Source organism: Erigeron canadensis, chromosome 6 (assembly GCF_010389155.1).
Source record: "Erigeron canadensis isolate Cc75 chromosome 6, C_canadensis_v1, whole genome shotgun sequence".
NCBI classification, from domain to species: Eukaryota; Viridiplantae; Streptophyta; class Magnoliopsida; order Asterales; family Asteraceae; genus Erigeron; species Erigeron canadensis.
Genome location: NC_057766.1, coordinates 1,367,104 through 1,377,470, shown reverse-complemented (window position 1 = coordinate 1,377,470; position 10,367 = coordinate 1,367,104). Strand labels below are relative to the sequence as shown.

Genomic DNA, 10,367 nt, shown 5'->3' with positions numbered 1-10,367 from the left:
TCTGGTAGATTGTCAACTGGGCTTCGCTGCCATTGCCAATCTCTATCTTCCATTTGTTGTCTTTGACTTCAACTGGAAGGTCTTCAGATTCTAGTCTGCTGATCTCAACTGGAGGAAGTCATCAGTTGCTAAACCTGTACAATGCAACTGGACTTCTAATATTTCGGACAATTCCTCATGCTCTCCAGATGTCACTGGAGAGCTCCAGTTTAGCTTAATCTGGACCTAACAGGAATGAGCCTAGAGAGTTGGCCAAATTAGCGGGTGTAACCCTCATAGTCTCCTCCCTTCATGGCAAGTTAGAAAATTCCACTTGCAATTTTCTCATTTCATGGGGCGGGCAATACTTTGCAATTATCATACCTTTGAACTCTCCCCATAGTAGATTATTAGCCACATCAATTCCCAATTCTTCAACCTCTTCATTCCACCATTCAAGGGCACCACCTTTCAACATACCAGAGGCATAAGTGATTCTTTGATGATAAGCACAACCACTCTGAGTAATGATAGATTCAATGCTCTCCAACCATTCCAAGCAACCCGTAGCACCACCTTCTCCATTAAATTCCTGGGCTCCACAAAGTTTGAAGTCTTTAAACAAGCATCCCGGTTGTCGAACATCATAACCAGGTCGAACTAAGACTTATCCTACCCCTTCACCGTTTTCATCTACATTTTCTTGTTCATTTTGTACGGGAACTGCTTCATCCTCCGGTTCTTCTTTGTTCATTTCTATTTCCTATGGCCGCTTGAATTCGGGCCACAAGATCCGGTATGAGATCATTTAGAGCTTGTGTGATAACCTCGGCGGTTATCGTGGGATTAGGATCGCCCCGACCACCTCGGCCTCCACAGCCACCATGTCCACCTCTACCTCCACGACCACCTCTACCACCATGTCCACCAACTATCTCTTGTTCAATCGACTCCTCTTGCTCGTTTTGACGCCTATAGTTAGTGTTAGCTCTCCTTGGTCTAACCATCTTTCCTGAACACACCTGTTAATTTAGCAAGTTAATTCTCACATTTCACACACGAAAAATCAAAATTGGCCGTCATATAACAAACATTTCATACCTACATCTGTCTAAATCATTACAAGAACATAACATTCTACGGGGATATTATCATGGCAATGAGCTAAGGCATCATTGATCATACAATCTACCATCAACCATACAACCACGAAACATTCAACAATATATAATCAAAAGGGGTCAAGTCATGACAAGGTGGGTAAAGCATAGTCCGGATTTTAACCTCAACATTTGACACATTAAAAGTGTTTGTATACAGGGTGTACCATCGGCTAACCCCCCACACCGTTAATATATTGAATGAATGTCCAAGACTTGGTTCTATTACGTTCTCTAAGTGTTGATCAGTATGTATACAGGGTGTACCAGCGGCTAACCCTCCACCTAATCAACACTCATTAAACATACCGGGGTAGCTACTATACTCTATCCACAAGGCGCAATCCATGAGATCATTAACTTTATATGACATAGGATAACTTTCGATTTGTTGATCAGTCGCCTCTACGGTTACTGAATGTTATACTCTACTAATGTCATCATTTCAGTTTGCTTAGGGGACAAATAATAAAATTGCTTCCAAACTCCACAAATCAACGTTCATCATAACATTTCCACAGTTAACGGTGTATCCTGATACTATCATATACGTTCATCACAACAATTCTCACATAACAATCAAGTCATCATTTCATAAGCAACCTACGAACTCCGTTTAAAACGTTTTTATGCATCATACAGTTCACGTTGCACATAAAGTTCCCTATCATGCATGCTAATATGAGTTGTGGGTGCGATGGCTATAGACTAGGTAAATCCTCCTAGTTCTCTACAACCACTGCTCTGATACCATTATGTAACACCCCAACATGGCAGAATCATGGGGTATCACTTAGAAAAGCACAGCACGACATGGAAATTATGTAAAGGAAAACTATATGAATACATTAGATTGAAACAATCCATAATCTCGTTCAAATGTATACAATCGCCAACATTCATCAAATACATGTTCAATCAATAAAAAAAATAAGAAGTTCAATAGATAGTAATTGATCCGAAAAGTAACCCATTAAAGGGAAATGAGGATCACGGATCCAAAGAGTCCAAGCTAGTCCAATTCTAGCAAAGCAAGCAATGCAATCATCCATTTTGCCTCTGATTAACTTGATTACCTAAAAAGTGTACTAAAGAGCGATTCATTTTGCCTCGGGATAACAACCGTAACGATATACAAGGATTAGAATAACTAATCACATCAAGAAAAGGGCATACGTTAGCACGACATCAACACATAATACGATTCAACACGTTCGGCATGACTCATATATATTTCAAAGGCATGTATATGACATGACTTACGTATATTCCAACAGCATGTATCACGGCATGACTTACGTACATTTCAATTGCATGTATACGGCATGACTTACATATATTTCAAATGCATGTACAACAACATAACACAATTCATACAAGTCAACGTTTTAAAAAAACGATTACATATAACAATTTACAACATTAAACAAGCACGTATATGTACACTTTTCAGCCCGAATCTCAATTGAGTAGGGAGGGTTTACGAAAGTCACCTTGATTGGATATGCAAGCTAAGTACAAGTTATAGTCGAGTTATAAACGTCCAACAATCGCTTAGCGTTCACCACCTATAAACATATACATTACAAATCATGTGTCAAACCCTATCCAAGTTTTAGAAGAGTAAAATAGCCTTAGGGGACAATTGGGACTCGACTCGGTTACGTTACAACCCTCAAGTGTCTTAATAGTTCAACCGAATGTAAACAAAGACACTTTATTACGACATTTTTAAAAATGACAGTGGGTATAAGATATGAGGATTACACCATGATAAAGTAGACTCTCACACGATTCTAACGATAGGTCATACATTAAAAATAGACTTACAATTCAAATGTTATTAACGTTTGAAAAATTGAAAATCTAAGCCACAGTGTCAGACGGCGGCTCGATAGTGTGGGACGGTATCCTAGAAAAACTTTACGGTGGCCAAACGGTGTGCACCTATGTGTTACGGTGTGCAAGAAGGTGAAACATGCATTTCCAGACCACAGTGCGGGACGGTGGGTGAGAAACAAAAACGACCTGCACACTTGTTCTTGAACTAAATCGACCCAAACACCACCTAAACTTCATTTTTGACCTCAAAATCAACCAAAGAAGGTTTAGAATTCATTTTGAAGTTTACACAAACATATATCAACAGCAATAAACATAACCCACATCTTAATTTCAATTCATAACACCATTTCTTCTCCAAAATCATTCATGACCCATTTCAAAACCCTATATGACCCAAATCCATTTTTGACTCGACTCAATACTCAAAATCGTTTAGATTTGACTAGAAATAGGTTAAATAAGATAAAATGATTAATATAGGATAGTTTGAACTTACAAAATCTTCCAAGAACCTCAAATTCCGAATTTGACTAAAAATGAAGATTTTCTTGTTCTTGAACTCTAAATCTTTGATATGCTATGTAGATGATGAAGACGATGCTAAATCTTGAACTAATCTTGCTTGAAACAACACTAATTTTCCAGGATTTGATGCTCAAAAAGTTGACTTTTTGAGGGAGGGGAGAAGGGAAGTTAAGGGAAGAAGGAAAGAATGATTAAAAGGGGAGGGGGTGATTGATTAGGAGGGCGGCCTAAGGGTCTAAAACATGGGCTCCGGCTCCGCTAATTCCGACAAATAGCTAAACGTTAATCATTTAAACGTCAAAATGTTTCCGTAAGCATAAACGAAGTCCACGTTTCATTTCAATTCAACTATACGTTCAATAATCACATAAATTCATAAAAATCGTTTACATTAAATTTCGAGTCAAATAGTCAAATTTGGCAAATGTTACACTAACCATGCATACTATATGAAGAGTTTTAACTTAAGCCGTAGTCTAAGTCAAACCGCCTAATTCTCTAAGACCACTTCATGGGCCACCATTATGTAACACCCCGAGCTAGGCTCAGGATATTACTGAAAAGATATAGCGTATGCATGGGATCCGGTGAACCCAAACCAACATTTAAGGTACAAGATGCAAAGTAAACAAGAAGTCATAAAAGAGAATCAATACAAGACAATACAACTAAATTCATAAGGCTCTAAACTTGAACCCTAAATGGACAAATGGATCACGGATCAATAAGAGTCCTATTCCAAGCCCTAGCAATATCAATAAGTAGCCATCAATCTCCAACTTCACACGAATACCTGAAAAGTGCACTAAACAAGGTCAACACTAGGTTGGTGAGTTCGTAGTGATGGATCACATGGAACCATCATCAATAATCCCGATATGTATAAGGAAGAGTAATTTATGTCTTACAAGTAGCCTTTGCAAGGCACGAGGTCAACCAAGATAGGTAAATTGGTAGTAAACCTTGTCACATAACAAGCCAATAATGTATCAACAAGAATGAGGAATGCGTGTCACAATTATGCATAAGTGATGTCAACATCAATGAGTATGCGAAGCAATAAGGGTGCATAAAGTATATGTGCATGCGACATGATCAAGCAATGCATGAGAGTATATCATGTGTGTCTCTCAACAATCATCAAATGCAACAATTAAAGTAAGCTTGTGTGTATACGACACAAATAAAGTATGCTTGCATGTAAAGCGCGTAACTAAGTATGCTCGCGTGTAAAGCGCATAAATAAGTATCCTTGCGTGTAAAGCGCGTAAATAAGTATGCTTGCGTGTAAAGCGCATAAATACGTATGCTTGCGTGTAAAGCACGCAAGTCATGTGCAACAATGTGTATATTTCCATTCCAAACACAATCCAATATCCATCCATTCCACTACACAACATGTACCTACACTTCGGAGGATTTTACTTTCATCAAGTTCTAGATGCTTATGTATAGGGTCATCCGCAGCCTTCCCACCACATCTAAAATCCTTTGAAGGTACAACCGACTTTCATGTAGGCACAACTATCCTAAATAAATCATAATATCACAATTATATGCGTAAACCATCAGACAATCAATCAAAAACCATCAATCAATCAGACTATCAGTCAAAAACCAATAAGCCGTCAATCAAATCACCCAAACAATCAAACAAGCACGTATGTGTACACTTTTCATCCCGAATCTCAATTAAGTAGGAAGCTACGGAACTCACCTGATGCGATCAAACAAGTATTACCACTTCCAAGACGAGTAAGTAAAGTCCAGAGTGTTTCAACGATCACAACCTATTTCACAAGTATCAAGATATCACAAGCTATTCGAATGGTAAGCTCTAGCTAGTTATACAATGCTACAATTCCCAAAAGTATATTAGGAGTGATTTTCGGAACGCTTGGGTAACAAACGAAGAGTATTGGTTAAACACGTTTCAATGATTTAGCACCTAAATCTGACATGAAAATCAAAGTGTTCAAATTTGTGTTTTAACAACTTATTTGACATTTTTTGGATGATATAAGACTAGTATATAAGTATCGGACCTTGAAGAAGTCGACCGATGACCAAACGAAAAAAAGTACAAAAACAGGTCAGTAGATCGCGTTCTATGCTAGAACACAGAGAACGCGCTTCCAGCCTCAGCGCACTCGCTTTAAACACAGAGAACGCTCTCCCAGATTCGTGGCTAAACTCGTTTATGCTTAAAATTGGCTAGGCTAAACGCCAAATCAAAGCTTCCAACTTGACCACAACTTGATACCTGTATAAACAAAGGTAGAAAATATCTTATTTCACAAACCCACTTCCGAAATTCGCCCAAGAATCAACCCTAAGAACCAAAACCCTAGTGTTTGACTTAATTTAGCTTTTGACCCGAAATTTGACCAAGATATGCAAGGGGTTCACTTAGAACATGATTACAAACATGAAATGATGCTTTTGAGTGAAGTTTAACTTACCAGTTCTTGCAACAAAGTCCAAACCCGAAATTTGACCCAAAAGGATGAATTCTTGCACTTGATAACCCAATTTTTGATATAATGAAGTGATGATGATGATGATGATGTTTCTTACACTAATTCAACCCAAGAACATTAATTGATAGAAGAATTTAATGAGAGAGAGATATGTGTTTGTGTGTGTTTATTTACTAGATAGATAAATAGATAAGTTGGAGGATGGATCGAATGAAAAAAATAGGGGAAAGGGGATAGGGTTGGGTAAGTTATTGGATCATGGGTTGTGGGTTTGACCCACGGGTTGACCCGTCTACACTCTAGTCCATAAAATCATCGTTAGTTATCGTGTCACATAATAAGTCGATAATTTGACCCGTCAAGCATATCGCCAGTCATAATGTCTCAAAACTAAAACATTTTCATTAATAATTTAAGTTATTAGTCAAGTTATGCAGAAATTCAAACGGTCAAAATTGACGGATGTTACACCAATCAATCCAAATCTGTAAACACCTAGCATATCTATAAAGGATCAAGAATCTCACACATTTGGGTGTTTTGGGATATAAGTGTGCTAGTCATGTTATCAATCCAGAATGGATTTGCCTAATCAATCATTCAAAACACATTTCACAAATTAAAATTTTAACCAAAGGAATTTATATTTCAATTACTTACTAATATGATTAAATCTAAGTGACAAAGTAATTCAACTATATGGACAAACAAGCAAAAGTTTCAAATTCTCCCAAATTCACTCGACTTTTTCCTATTTACTTCTCCCCCCACACTTGAGTTGTACAATGCCCTCAATGTATAATGAACTAAGAAAATCTATGGGAAATAGGGAAAAGCAAATAAAATAGCAAAAGAAAGTGAAACTTTCCGGGTTTAATGCGCATGCTCCAAATGCTTGGTTGGTCCAAAAATAGTGTAAGCTAGTTGCATATCAACCGCATTTAACTCCTTCCGAACATCTCTAACACAAACACATCAAACATACCATTATAAAAAAGAAAAAGACAAGAAAAAAAAACTAAAAATAAAAATATGACCAAAATCCGAAATACTAAAAATAAACAAACTAATCTAAAATCAAAAATCTTTTTGTATTTTCTATTTTTCTATTTTTAGGATTTTCTAAACTTTTTCAATTTTTTTGGATTTTTCATTATAAGAAATTCAAAATGCAAAATTAAAACTAAATATACCAAGAAAAAATAAAGACACAAGTAGCCTCCAGAGAATCGCTTCATTTATTAACGAGTCGTTAGCTAGACTGTTACCCCCAAAATTTACCATGGTGGGGTCTTAAACGCCCCCACACTTAAAGTGTTAGGCGGTTTACGCGAATAAGGTGAATAATATGTGAATGTAATGTTAACCATTACCCAAACCATTTCTTCCACCTTGTCACAATTTTCTTTTCATCATTTGTTTCCTTTTTAAAACTCATCTTAAAAATCCAACCTTTTATACGAACATACAAAAATTTGAGACTTTTGTTATGGCACGGAAGTTTCAAATAATTCATGTTAAGGCTTATATCCGTCCATTCAAAAGAATCGGGAGCTAAGGTGTGTCTGGAGCTAGTTTAAAGAATAAGAAATAATGCATGAAATTACTACTAGCCCTTAAGCTAACTACATTAATGCATTCAAAACTATTTAAAGCATAAGAAGTTAGAAAGCTCCCTGAATAACCCTACTCGGGATGCAAATCATCTTCACTCGTGTCCTCGCATTCCGCTATCGTGAGAGTCATATCATCCTTATCCGGCTCCTTCTTTCGTGCCATGATCTTCCTTAGAGATGTCAGCGGCTTTGGCACTCCCTCGAGCAGGACAATGGACTTCTCCCAAGTGGCATCTCCCGTATCTCCATTATTAGCTTCAATGACGGGTGGAAAATTTCTTAGAGTGAATACAAGCTTGCTTCCCATGGTCGGGGTAGTCACTATCTCTTCATCGCATATGATTTCAAGCACTTCTTCGCAAACGACTTCACTTTTATCTTTCAATTCCACATCAACACGGTCACTTCCATGCTCATTGCTGGACTCGTGTGGTTCCTTCGTGTCTGTCAAAACAGAGTTAGTAGTATTTGGAACACAAATAGAAATGGAAATCACCTCACTAGAAAGTGAAGTAAAATCTTCCTCATAAACAATGTCATTTAAATCCTCGGTGCTCATGGAAGATAGCGCGCGTGGTTGAGAATCAAGCTCCTCATCCACGTCATCCTCATGCTCATCCCTAAAGGGTAACAACACGTGTGGTTCGGAATATGACATTTGATGACTTTCCCTTGTTTCTTCCCCTTCCGATTGAGCATAGTCTTCCATATAGTCAAACAATTCATCCGGATTCATGGAGAAGAATTTGTCACCAAGTATTTCCCTTGTTTCGTCATCCAACCCATGACAATATATCGAAACAAGTTGACGAATTGTAAGCCCGTACATGCCCAACTTATTAACTAATCCTCTTATCCTTAACCAAGATTCCTTGTAAATTTCATCAGAAAACTACTCAAAATTTCGAAGCTCGTTAGGATATTCTTCCTCAGATTCATAGTATTTATATGCCATTGGTGATGTTAATCCTGCAAAACAGACACTAACACAAACCTGTGAAAAGCAAAGATGGAAGAAAAAGTAAACTAGATAAAAATAAAAATAAAAATAAAACTAATCTAAGAAAGCAATTAACTCTCTTGTACGTGAATACAAGAAAGGATCAAAATACAAAATCTCAAACCAAATTCTTAAAAACAGTCCCCGACAGCGGCGCCAAAAACTCGATGTGTAAAATCGAGTTTAAAATTTTATAAACTAGAAATACCTACTTATTGACTACTGCACACTTACGGGCAGTGGATCCAACCGTATATAGTATAGAGTAAAGGTAAGACCAAGTCGATCCACGGAGACTGTATACTAAGAATAAAGTGAGTTTAATGTAGTTCAAAAGCAATTTAGATTTAAGGACTCTCGTCACCTTGGTTTTGAAAAACAGTATGTAAAAGAGTAATTAGTAATTCCGTAGAATTAAATTGAAAAGAAGATTGTTAAAATCAATATTATTAAAAAGTCATCTACTTCGAATCCATGACACAGTAACTACGGTTGCATTTAGATTGAATCCAAATTCAAGTTCGTTGACATTAAAACCTAGACTTGAACTAAGCACTAACTTGGCGAGCAACAAGCTTATACTCTATCCAATTCAACTAACTAATTAGGTCTATTATAGAAAACTGGTACCACCAACGTTTAATACAATTTCCCTAATCAATCAATTTGGTTTTATTATCTATTAACAACTATGCCTACATGAAACTATCGTGATTCCATCAACCGCTAATCCCAATTAACAAATTACTTCCTATTATTACTATGTTGTTTATCATCACACCATAAACTAGCACCAACTACTCATAGACACGCAATTGAAATTATACACATATACTTCTGACACCATCGATAAAGCACACATGTGTCACCAACGAATATAATAATATATAACAAGGAAGTAATTTATTAAGATCTAGACACAATGTCAATAAAGTAAACTTGAATTAAAAATATGCAATCATTATTAAATGTATCACTTCATCTAAGTAAATAATGATAAATTTAGCTATTCATGACAAGACATATAGAACTAACAACTATCAAATAAATAGAATTCGTAATAATGATTATATAAATCTTTTATTAAACAACTAATAATAATAAAAGAGAAAAGAGAATCGAGCGAATGTGTTGCTGCTGCTCGACACAGACAAAAGCGAAAGCGAAGCTTTTGTCCTTCTGCTTCTCTTTCGTTCACCAATCACCTCTGCCCTCTTTTACTTTTGCGGCCCACCTCCTCTTTTATTCGACCGACACCCCAAAAACCAATTAATTCCTTACGTACGAATAAAATATAGAACTACTCATCTATTAATTATGATATCATATTTATAGATGATGAATGATGCATTAATTTCTAACTTTCCATACGTAATGCCCAAGTTTAATTTTAGCCGACCTCCTTGTATACTCAATCCATAATTTATTTAATTCCATGCATTTGAAAGCCCACATACGGCTTTAGTAAAAAAAGCCCACCGTCAAACTATTATGGATTTATGATAAAGCCTTTCTCCAAATTAGTTAAAAGTCAAAGATGACTAAAACTAGTTAATCCAACTTTTCCAAACTTGATGTGCATGTCAAGCCAATCATTCCTTCCTTATACATCTTGAAAATCATCATATCTTGGTTCATTTGTATCATAAATCATTATTTGAACCCACAATTCAACAATCACGTATTAAGTATCTAATTTCACCAAATAATCATGATTTAAACATAAAAATAAATGATATCGCAGACAATATATATGTATAAA

At 36.4% G+C, this 10,367-nt stretch overlaps 1 long non-coding RNA gene across 1 annotated transcript; it reads right to left on the bottom strand.

Moving 5' to 3' along the window:
* Window positions 1-4,461: 4,461 nt before the first annotated feature.
* Window positions 4,462-5,572, bottom strand: LOC122602906. Its single transcript, XR_006324417.1, has 3 exons — window positions 5,555-5,572; window positions 5,227-5,299; window positions 4,462-4,471 (listed from the first exon to the last, which is right to left on the bottom strand). It is a non-coding gene; the product is annotated as an uncharacterized LOC122602906 (long non-coding RNA).
* Window positions 5,573-10,367: the final 4,795 nt, after the last annotated feature.